We start from the raw sequence: 13051 nt of genomic DNA on the forward strand, positions 1-13051 counted from the left end.
ATACATGATGAATTATCATTTTTATGATTATTTTAATCAAATTAATTTTATTCAAATTCACAAATAAATAAATAATAAAAAGAGAGCTAGAATGAATTTATATTAAAAATATTAATCTACCATTTGTTAATATCATCAATTGTTTCAATTTGACAAATTCAACTCCATTTCAATAATCTATAAAACTTAGAAAAAAAAAAAAACAATCCATATTCCGGACTTGTGTGTCAAAGCGTGTTAGAAGAGAAGAAAAAACAAACTTGGGCGGTGAATTGTGTGTTATGAAAAGTGAGAGTTAGAAGAGAAGAGAAAACTATGTTTTTCTTCTTTTCCTCTTCTTATTTTTATTATTTTTATTTTTTACATATTTGCATTTTGATCCATCATTTATTGATTTTTTTTTGAATTTGACCCAATGCGTGTCGAAATCATATGTCGGAATTCTTGAACTCGCATATCAAAATTCCAAACTCGCATACCAAAGAGTGTCGGGAGAATTGACTAGATGTTGGATTTTCCAACACCTATTAACAAAGTGCCGAAGAGTGTCGAACATATGTCAGAGTGTCTAACATGACAAGAATGCTCCTGGATAGTGTCGATGCTTCTTAGGTGCTGGCAAGGGTCATCAGCCCTCAACCTAGAAAAAAAGAAAAGTAAAAGAAAGAGAAAGAAAAGATCTAAAAAAGATTATTAAAATAGTTTTTTAAAAAGTCTACTTTAGCGTTGGTCATGCCATGTAGAGCGATCGGTGTCCATGTCATCAATTTCTTGCAAAAATTAATTGAATGGATTCAATTAGCAAAAAATGAAAGAGTTTAGGACTCATTTAGCAAAACTGAAAGTGTAAAACTATTTTAGCAAAATGTATAATGTTTAGGATTTTTTGGACACTTTTCTAATCAAGTAATGTATTGGACTATCCAAACACGGCTGTTCAAATCCATGATAGTTTTAAAGTTGAATTTTATCTAATTAACACAAAGGCCATATTTTCCTCCGTCTTCCTATATTATGTAATTTTAATATGTATATTGCTAAAGTGCAAGCAAATTAAGGATCGTAAGTGAATCATAATTAAGATACGTGTCAATTATAATCATAAATTAATTTTTTTCGATATATATTTTTAAAAAAGATAAATAGGGATCGTGTAAGCGCTATAAGCTTCCTCTAAATATGGGTTATATCCATGTTTCTAAATCAGAAAATTGGTTGAGAAAAGCTTCATCCAACAAAGATGGAGGAAGACAGTCCCATTAGTTTCAATTTTCTACATAATTCAATGTATTAATTTTGTAGGTTACCCTTAATATATCTTCCATTAATGACCCGAATATCATCACACAATATTGGAGGTATTTATCGAGATGATTATCACCCGGATATACGGGCTAAAAACTCAAATCATAGATTGAAAGAGTGATGCATAATGCATATATTATTGTTGCATATTTCTACATGGACTTTTCATCCCTCCCTTCCTACTTCACCTCCTAGTTATTTTCTTGATCTTTCATTGGGAATTTACAAGTTAACATAGAACACTCTTGTTTTGTTGTGAATTTTTTAGTCCATTTGCGATTTAGTCAAGTACCTTCATTAAATCACAGGCTTCCACTATACTTAATTATAGAAGGATAATCCAGAGACTTTTACTTGTGGTTAGTATTGAATAAATTATCTTCGTAAAACCTATATGCCTAACTGGGCCAGCCTAGCATTTTAATATAAGGATATGCGTCCTAGTCATGCCAAACATGAAGAATAACGAAGCCCGTCACATGCAACCCAACGAGCCTTCGTGACATTGGGCAAGTTTCACTGTTCAAATTGATGCCCAGATGAATGGAAAGCATGTGAGCCTTTGAGATTTTGACCAGCTGGGTCCAGGTTGAGAGAGAGAGAGAGAGACATTTTGCGGCGTCTTTTCTTGGTTTCCCATTTGTGATGGTGACCCTTTGATTTGACACGTACATAAAACGAGGAGGCATTAGAGGCGGTGAGAAAAGGGCCCCCTAGTCATTATTGTCTTGTCTATTCTTTTCCTTATCTCGGCAAAGTGACATTTTGCACGAAAACTAGGGGGGAGGAGCATTGAAACGTTGTTCTGACCAAAAAGAAAAAAATTGAAACATTGAAAAATTGTTAGTATGAGCTAAAACCGTCAAACAACAGATGAGTTAGGTCAGAATATAAATAGTCCAATGCGAATGGACTCATTTAATTTATTAACAAACTTAATAATTCATGATTCATATTGTTAAAATACTCTGAAGTGAGAATGCGGAATGAGAAAGTACGAGATTAGGTGAAGGCGAAAATTTGAAGAGAGACATAGAAATATGTTTAGTTAAAGTAAGTTGAAAGTAAGTTTAAACTCATTTATGACATATTTACTAAATATAACTAATATATTTATAACTCTTATGGGTTAATAAATGAATTTATGACCCATTTTGATGGATCTAGTATGAGCTTGTGACATGAAATAGAAATGTGGATTTTTATTAGATGCATAAAATGTCTGAGCCTTTTGATTTATGTGATCTCCATTGATGTATGTAGGGCTTTTCCCGTCACCTGAATCGAGGGGCGAGCATGGCTCTTGAGTCATTACATATGTATTGGGAGAAAATCTTGGGGGGCTACTGCTCAAGTTTAAGTTATAAGAAGAGTGGGCGATCTACTATGTAAATACCTTGAAACTCCCTTTCTCGCATAAGTTAGACTTTGATCTAAGACTTATGAGGTGAGCATTGATTCAATATATAAATTTTCTAATACTCCCCTTCATACATAAACAACTTATTTTAGACTTATGGTTAGCCAATGGCTACAAAATCAATTGGTTTGGTTTTCAATTTCAGTTTTTTGTAACCAGTGCTCGAAGAATTGGTTCCCAGTTGTGCGTCCAGAACCGATCATCACCCATACTAACATTAAAGTGTGTAACTGAGATTAGATCTAATCTGGAAATAATCACTCTAATAAAATTGAAAAGTGCAAATTGAAAATATATAAATGGCATTGCCCCTCCCTTTACCCTCTTAAATATATATTGAAAAAGTTTAAGCCGTTGATTTAGGCATGATTTAATACCTCAAGCATGGCATTCACACTAAATCTCACTAAACAACCTCATAAATCTCCGACACCCTATGTTCTCTGTGTACACGCCATCTTCCTTTCCCTTCTCCCCAGAACAACCTGCAATTACTTAATTCGAACCTGATGTCACCGCGCATGTCAGCCACGACAACGACTTCACTGGATCGTGTACCGGAATGAATAAAGAACCGAGATAGAGAGAGAGAAAGGGAGAAACAGGGTAGACCGGATCGGGAGACTCCAGGATTTGCGATCGTGGATTGCGATTTTGGTGGCAAAAGCCAGTGTGAACCGTTGAAAAGGTCGACATTTCGCCTCGTGGGGTTAGTTACAACAAAATCCTCTTTTGACTCGAACAGCGCCGACATCGGTTGGGAGGGGGATCGTCGTGCGTATTTCACCTGGATCTCAGTCTCGATTCAGCTTTAGAAGACGTAGCAGACTCGACCAAGGTTCTTGACGTCTCATCCCTCATCCTTCCATTTTCTGTGGTTTATGTGATTATGACGCATTTCTAAATTCTTCCACTTGTGACTTATCCTAAGGAAATTTTACCTGTTGTCGTTATGGAGTCCTTTCTTGTTTCTTGTAATTGATATCTACAAAAAAATAGATCCTATCATATTTATCATGCTCGAAAAAGTTTTTTAGAAATACTCATTAAAATTAGGAGTGATTGGTTTTAGCGTGGGATGGTTTCCACCCTACAATCGTGAAACGACCCACCTAATTTTGAAACTAAACCGAATTGGAACCATTTCTCACATGGATCTGAGAATTGATGTGGATATCTTTCTTTTCTTTTTCCCTATGTAGGGTCATTCGTTTGCTCGCTCATTAAATAACACACTCTCATACTTTGTAACACCTCCATAAATAGTAATAGACCACCGCTCAAATCTTTCACCCCTTCCTTCTTCACTGACCAACAACAACGCTCTCTAGGATTCCCAATCTCCATTGGAATTTCCGTTCTTAGAAAATTAAAGGAAAAGGTACGTTACAAAACAAACGCCAAAAGAGGGAAGCGCATGACTGTGTGAGACTGAGAATGAGAGTGAGAAGTGAGAGGCGTGAGACTGAGCGAGCAAGGGGAACTGAGGGAGGCATAGCGTGAGACCGAGAGTGACAAGAAAGGAGTGAGATTGAGTGAGAGCCGAGAGGGATGAGTAGGGAGAGAGGATGGGAAATTAGGGTTTTGAGAATTGATTTGTAATAATAAAAATTATATGTAAAAATTATCAACCCGGTTCAGATGGTCCAGGTGGATCGGTCCACATTGAAATCAAGAACTAAATCGATAATCACCAGTTCCAAATCACCAATTCGGTTTGGTTTTGTGCTTATCCCTATAAAAGATAATATATGAAGTATTAATTTTAGTCAAGCCATGGTTTCGGTGACAGTTTAACAGTTGACTAAATTGGACGAAATCACCAAAGTTTGTGTCATGTTTCATTTTCCTTTTTAAAAGATGCCCATTGAGTTGCTTGGAGTGCCCATCGAGATGCTTACTAAATTCTTTCTTTATGTTTAACTTTTTATTATTTAGTTTAGGCCCTTGCGCAAACTTTAAGAAAAGACAAATATGGGTATAAAATGTCAAAAGATGACTCAACATTTCACTACGCCGAATTTCTGTTGATTTTACGGATCACTAGAGCTTTTGGCCCTAAATACTCTTCACAAATGTGCGCAGATCGTCTTGTCTAGACGTCCACTTCCATCATAAAAGGCAGATATGCCCTCAAAGCTACTTCGTAGAATAATCCATAGAGTTATTACCTGCATATGCAATGGCTACGACAGTACCACACATATCTATGTATTAAACCTTCATTACTCAGCCGCTCATAGGAGAACATAAAGTTAATCAGTTCAAAACGAACCTAATGCTTTGCTAATCAATTGTACAGAAGTAGTTTGAGCATGGTACATTGCGGATCTTGTCTACATCAATTAACAATTTGCTACTTTCCTTGTCATCCTAAATGGGGTTGGGAAGTACTTGGTCGTCTCACTTTACAATTCAACCCACAATGACAAGTAAAACATGAGCTTTCCAATAAGCAATTTATGGTATGTTAGTATAGTCTTGGTTTACTATATAGAATCAATAGCATGTCTTAATTATTTGTGAGATTATTCTCTTACAATTACACTTTTCTTAGTAGGACACAATGGATTTCGTGGTACTATAGTTATAACTGCTTTTTTCGCTCTTAAATTGAAAGGTTGCAATCCCTACTTTAGATTTTCGTCTAGGTAATCTTTTGTTTGGAAAGGATCTATAAAATCCCTGGAGGCGGGTACGGTCCTAGAACGAGGATGCCATTGCAACCTACGGGAGCCCCACAAAGGCTGGCGGCACTGTTTCCCTCTGCTCCATTCGCCACACGTGCAAGGATCGTCAAAGGCTGCGCATCAACCTGTAGTTGTGCATGCCTGTCGCGATTTGCCACGTGGCGCGTGGAGCGGGTACCCACCTGATTCTTATTCGCCCCGTTATGGCTCAATCTGGCTTGGCTCTGCGAATCGAAGGTCACCGTCCTAACTGACATCGGCAGTGACGTCAATATTAGAAAATAAATTCATAATACCATCATAATATATTGATTGAATATAAGTTTTTGAATCGACATAATTAATGGTTGCGCTTGTTTGTGTTCTCAAACCCATGTGAGTCTGGCCAACTTCGGAACAAAAAACCTTGAAATTGTTCATTTTATAATACCGCGGATGCAACGCGTGTAGGTGTTCTAGGTTCTGTTAGCCCATGCAATGCACTTACTTCTAAAATGAGAATATTAGTTATATAATAAACTTGTGTGCACTATCGCGTTTGAAAATTCGCTAAACTCAGGTACGGAAAGGGTATGAAACTTAAATTTCTACAAGTTCGATTACTATTGAAGAGTTTTCATTGACCAAATACCACATTGATGCAACGCAATAATAATTAATCAAAAAACCGACTACGTTTGTGGGGACTTGCCCATTTCACGAGTCAACATGAATTTGATACGAACCCTTAATATGATGCATGCACCCGTCTAATGAAAAACAATTGACATCAATCTGCTATTGATTATAGCTAGGGAAGCTTTTGACTTGAATTGAACTAATAAAGATTTTTCTTAGATCACAAGGACTTTTAGATTGGCATGATATGTGACGATTTCACACATGGAAAATCGTTGAGTATAGCCATAAAGCGAAGTTCTTCATGAACATTTGCCTACTCAATGATGGATTTGCACAATGCAAAATTGGACTAAAACATTCGATTAGAGAGTGATCTGGCTAGTAGAAAGCTAGAGAGTCTAGTATAGTGCTCCTCACTTTCTTTTTCAATATAGTTGATCCAATGATTTATATAGATGCCATTTCTTGTCCCTAATAAAATATTTAGTTAGATATGATGAAGTACGAGATGTAATCCATGAAACGTAATGGTGTTTGAGAACTTGTTAAATTGTCTGAAGGTTACAAGCCCATTGATTGCAAATGGGTGTATAAGATTAAAAGAGACTCTAAAGGAAATATTGAGAAGTTTAAAGCCAAACTGGTAACCAAGGGTTTTACTCAAAAAGAAGAAATCAACTATTAATCAACTTTTCCTAGTCTTGTCTAAAGATTCTTTTAGAGTGATCATGGTATTAATAGCTCATTTTGATATGAAGTTACACTAGATGGAAGTTAAAAATGCATTTCTCAATAGAGACCTTGATGAGGAGGTTTATATGGTGCAACCCAAAGGTTTTGCAACAGATGATTCAAATAAACTTATATGTAGATTGAAAAAAATCTATGTATGATCTCAAGCAAGCTTCTAGACGATGGTACTTGAAGTTTCATGATATTGTCACGTCATTCAGTTTTGTTGAAAACAAAATAGATTAGTGTATGTACTGCAAGCTAAATGGGAGGAAATTTATTTATCTCACACTTCATGTAAACGATATCTTGCTTGTGAGCAATGATATTGGATTACGGCATGAGACAAAGCGAATGTTGTCGAAAAAATTTGAAATGAAAGGACCTTGGTGATACGTCTTTTGTCCTTGACGTTCAGATCTATAGGAGTCGTTCTTGCTATATATCGGTTTTGTCTCAAAGGGCATATGATGATCGTATTTTGGAAAGATTCAGTATGCAGTATTGCAAACCAGGATTTGCTTCGAATCTCTCACAATGTTCTGATTGAGATTTTTGAGAAAACTCAAATAAATGATGTACCTTATGCTAGGGAACTTGGAAGCATCGTGTATGCTTACGTCTGCACTATACTAAACATTACTTTTGCAACAAGACTTCTAGGTTGATATCGGTCAAATCCATGATATGATCACTGGATTGCTACCAAGAAAATTTTGAGATACTTAAAGAGGACAATAAACTATATGCTGTGGCACCCCTCGAAGGCCCCCAATCCGTTAGGGTTGCCATAGATTACTTTCTACTCATCCTATCACATGCCAGTCTAATGACTTTTATGATTAAAATGAAACCACAGTTCAGAGGGGTTGATCAATGGAATTCCTTACCATTTTTTTAAAAAAGAAAGGTCCCAGCGTAGTTCATCAGCAGAAGCATAAACAAGTCTCACCATCTCTCTCTCCAATAACTATAATGCAATGCACACCAACTACGCACCAGAAGAAAAGATAAAGCCGATTCACTTTTATTTATATTTTCATGATTTACATTAAGGTCGATACAACAAAAAGGCCAAGATTTTTAACTATACTTGGCTATCCCAAAAAGAGAACTCGACCCTATACGAAACATGTACATCCCTCTATCAACAAGTGTCGGCTATCCCCAAAAAGAAAGCATTAGCTCCCACCAGTCCTACGTGCCATCACACCCACCCCGGTGCATCGGGCGGCAGTGGCAGTAACATCCTTAGCATCACCCCATTGCATCGAACGTGAACGGACAACAACTCTTGGATGATAGGGCCATCAGCTAATCCCACGTCGTACATCACCAATACTCGAACTCGGACATACTCTAGACCAGGTATACTAATACAGGAATGCTCGGTACACTCCACCTCAACGTCAGTAGGTATGCCATAGAAGGTACCACGCACAACTAGTAAAAGATGTATATTTCTAATCTGAAATGTTAATCCCCAAAAGGGGTGAGTACAACCACTTAGCAGTAAAGATCCGCCACACTACACAGTGCATCAAACAAACAATCAAGGTATCATGAATAAAACACATATCATTCATGCATTCAAGCATACCTTACCTTGCAGCCATGCATATATCACCATGTCATATGTGCATATACCACCATGCACTCATTATTAAGCAGTCATGCATATATTACCATGCCATATGTGCATATACTACCATGCACTCATCATCAAGCAGTCATGCATATATCACCATGCCATATGTACACATCTATGTGCATGATAGAGTCTCAATTTTTATCTTTCCAGGGACTAGTGTTTGCATCCCTCAATTTATCACTCGTATCCAACCTGGCATCATGAGGAACCTCCGGCACACACCTCCGGGCATCCGGCACACACACTCTAGGCATCTCGTACCCCAACTAGCATCACGGGGTATCCCCCCGGCACACACTTCTGAGGCTTCCAGCACACACCTCCGAGCATCCCGAAACTCTCGAGGATGTTCGGCACACACACTCCGGGCATCCGGCACCCACACTCCGAGCATCCCGAAACTCCCGAGGCATCGTCGGCTCACACCTCCGGCGATCTTGTTATTATCTCAATTTATATTCACATATGAATCTCAATTTCAACATGGCATTTGATGCATCAATATACAAAGTCTCAACCAGCTTTTAATGCCATATAACCTGCCATATGTCATCACATATGCAGCAAACTCAATCACTCAAAACATTGCATCACATGGAAAAATTCATTTATTTTTGATAACACATCAATTTTTTTTTTTTTGATAAAACAGAATACACTCCTTTGGTTAAAACTCTAGGAAAATTAGTAAATGGTATAAATAAATTCTGAAAACTTGAAAAATTATAGACGAGACCTAAAGGCAGATATCTCATGAAGAACACCATACCAAAAAAATCTCACACAAAACAGTACGGTCCATGCATCACAGTCTTCAAAATTTTAACACTTCAGCTTGCACTTCGGAAGTAATTTAAATTAAATATCCAATTGAACTCCGAAGATTCTGAAATTTTGATATGTTATAAAAATTTCCTAAAGGTAAATATCTCATGAAGAAATCGAACCCCAAATCGTTCTAAATTAACAGATATAGACGATTAATTTCCCCTGTTCTCGGTGTTGTTTTTTTTCCAGATTATCTTCTTTCAAAGGAAACTTGTTTCACCAATATAAATATGTCCATTTCTTATAAAGTTTCAGTATGTTATACCTCAGAATATTACCTACAACTTTCATTAAGGACACACGATCAAATTTTAATTGTATGATTTTATAAAAATCATAGAATCATACTAGGTCGAGGTAGTATTTTCCCAGATCCAGTTTCTTCAAAGGACAACGATTTCACTGACCTATTTTTATTCATTTCCTCTAAATTTTTGATATGTTTTACCTCAAGAAGTACACTAAAACTTTCATTAAGAACTCAAAGTGAGATTTTCACAAGAAAGCTACTTTACAGTCCACGAAATCACTAAAGGTCAGCACAACAAATTCCAGATCTAATCTCTCCAAAAGAAAATCATTTCACCAGAAAATCCTTGTCCGTTTTGTCTCAAATTTTAGTATGTTATTCCTCAAGATGTTCTCTACAACTTTCATGGAGAGATCGAAGCAAGATTCCAACTAAAAATTCACATGCAGCTCACAAACTCGTGAAGGGTCGGATTGGTTTTTCCAGAAAACAGCATGCTAGGCCAACGAATTTCTCCCCATAGCTTCGACCTTTCATCACATCTACCACAACCAAAATTCACCATCTTCTACACACACAACACAGCAAGCAAAGGGTAGGTTTTAGGACTCTACTTGCCTCGAATTTAAGCACAAAATAGCGACAAATAGTGGGCAAAGCGGCAAACGAACGGCGGTGAGCTAGGCGGACGATCGGCGGACGGACCTCCCTCCTTCCTCTCGCACGCACGGCCTCTCCTTTCTCTCTTTCTCTCCTCTCTCTCTCTCTCTCAAACGACTCCCTCTCTTCCTCTCCTCTTTCTCTCGCTTAATCTGCCCCCTCACTCTCTAATTTCCTTCCCTTCATCATTAGCCATCATGATCTTTGCATGCCCGCGCCACTTGGCAATTGCCATGCAAGGTGGGCTTGAATCCGGCTGGGCTTGGGCCAGCCTGGCCGACGGCAACTCCTCCTCTCCCTTTGGGCTTCGTGGGCCAGGCCCATGTGGTCGAATGATGGGTGATCTTGGGCTGGTCTTAGCCCACTCTTCTCTAATTTAATCTACTAATATCTTCCACTTAAATAAATTCCTAACTTACAAAAATAATATGGCCATAAGACTTGATATGGCCATAAGACTTGAAGTCATAAGTCCATAAATTCCAATTTATAACAAACATAGCCAATGATAGAATTTTCTTTCCTATCAAACTAATTATCCACTAAAAGCTTGGTCATAAATCTCATTGCAAATTATGAATCAAATAGCTACAATATAACTTGATGGTACTTTCATGACCTATTCATAGACTTTAATGCTTTTAGAGATTGCCATGAATTTTGGGATGCCACATATGCTAATTTACAAATATATTCAAGACTTGTAGTTTATAGGGTATTTAGATTCAGACTTTGCTGATTGCTAGGATTATTTGAAGTCGACACATGATATATCTTTCCATTAGTAAGAGCTGCAATATCATAAAAAACGACAAATAGAAATCAATATCATGTTCAACCATACAAGCAGAGTTTGTAACATGCTTTTCAATTGCTCAACTCCAAAACCTTAACCATATTTGATTTTGTGAATGGACCTATATCATGTATTGTGATAACAACTTTGCATTGTTGTTTATCAACAACAATGACGAAGGTCTTAAGGTATCTAACATCGGCAGTCAATTTTTGATCATAAATAAATAGTTCAGAATGGTGACATTACAATAGAGCATATTTTCATAAATGATTTGGTTGCAGATCCAGTAAACTAAAGGCTTCGCCCTTGTATGTTTGAATGACATATTAGCATGGACTTAGAAGCATCATGAGATAGTATTTAGTGGGAGCTTTTTTTTGTTTTTGCTTTAATAAAGTTTACGTATGTGTTTATTACATTTAATAAAGTATTTATGAGTGTATTATTATTATATTGAATACATATTGATGAAAATCTCAAGATATTGTGTAAACCTTAAGCAAAGGCTAGGGGCATCCAATTATTAGCTCTAAGGATATGTTTTATTACACAGAAAAAAAGGTTAATCATAAAGATAAGACATATGTATATTCATTGGAACTATAAATGTATTCTCTAGTAACACATTAAGTTTTAAGGAGAAAGGATGGTGATTGACAAAGGGGATGACACATAAGGTGCTATTCTCTATGAGGTGTTATTTATTTGTTACATTGCCATGAATCTATATTAATAGATTTAAAAACACTTGTAACCATAGAAAGTTTTGTGTGTATACAAGTAGTTACTGTTATGATTCAATATTTGAGACTTTATGGGATCGGATTAATTGTTAAGAATTATCCCTAGACCAACATGAATATGTGCACATATAGTATAGTTTCAATTAATACAACCTGGGTGGAAGAATGTAATTTTTTTTCTAATGTGGGCTATATTAATAAATATCGCAATTTACTGTTTTATGGAATTGGTAAAGCGAGATATAATGATTCTTAATTAGTCTAATATGTGGCTAACTAGTATGGGCTCAGTAAAGCCCGGTTTGATGAGAGGAACCGTGGCTTAAAACCCTATAAATGTTGTTTAAGTCTCTCTTTTAACCCTAACACGCAAAAATCCTCACATAAGGAGCAGTTATTGTACACTAAGGGTGAGGAGTAGTCTCATTGAGCTAGTGGATACAGAGAATACTAGAGAAGAAACACTTGAGCTTTGGATCATCATTGTTCTGCATTAAAAACAATAAATTCTAAATAAGATGTGTAAATCTCTTTTACTTGATCATATGTATTCTTTATTCTACCTATGCAGATCTTGGGTGCTGTTTTTACGATTTACACAATTTACAAATCACATCCGCATTTGTACGTAATTCATGTCAATGTGTGTTAATGTACCTATCACTTCTATCTCTTTCTATCATATTTATTCAAGCATTTTCTTTGTACTTCAAGTTTCCCGTCTCTCTTGTTCCTGCCGATTAAACAAGGAACCGTGTTAAATACATTCAATGTACATTCATGAAGGAGTGTTCCTATGTCCACCTACATTTTTGAATGATTATTCGTTTCCTATATCTCTAAAACAAATATTTTAGGACATGGTCCGTGGATCCTCAATAGTAATGGAGTATAAAAATACATTGTGCCAATGCATCAAACCTGTCCTACGGTGAATCTTCTTTTTGCGCAATAAATTGTAATCCTCCGATCAATGCTGCCTTTGCGGCATCATCTAGCAAAAACCAAAATTCTGGCATCAAATAACATTGTGGTGTTTCAAATAAATATGACACAACACCTTTTGTCAGTCGAGAGTCGATGGTAACATTGGAAAATCGTAGGATGACACGCAATAATCTACATCGTCGAAAGTCTTGTCAATGCACCAATCATACAACCGATACAAAGGGAAAGAGCCGACTCCAAGATAGAACGTAGCTGAAAGACAAGCCAGAGAACGAGAGTGCAGCGATACAAGACTATCCACTGACTAAGGCACGAGAGATCGCGCTGATAGCGTACGTATAATCAGCACAGCTATTATTCGTAATGCATAATGAGCACATGTAGGGACGCATCATCTACGACAC

The sequence above is a fragment of the Eucalyptus grandis genome, chromosome 8, assembly GCF_016545825.1.
Source record: "Eucalyptus grandis isolate ANBG69807.140 chromosome 8, ASM1654582v1, whole genome shotgun sequence".
NCBI lineage: Eukaryota > Viridiplantae > Streptophyta > Magnoliopsida > Myrtales > Myrtaceae > Eucalyptus > Eucalyptus grandis.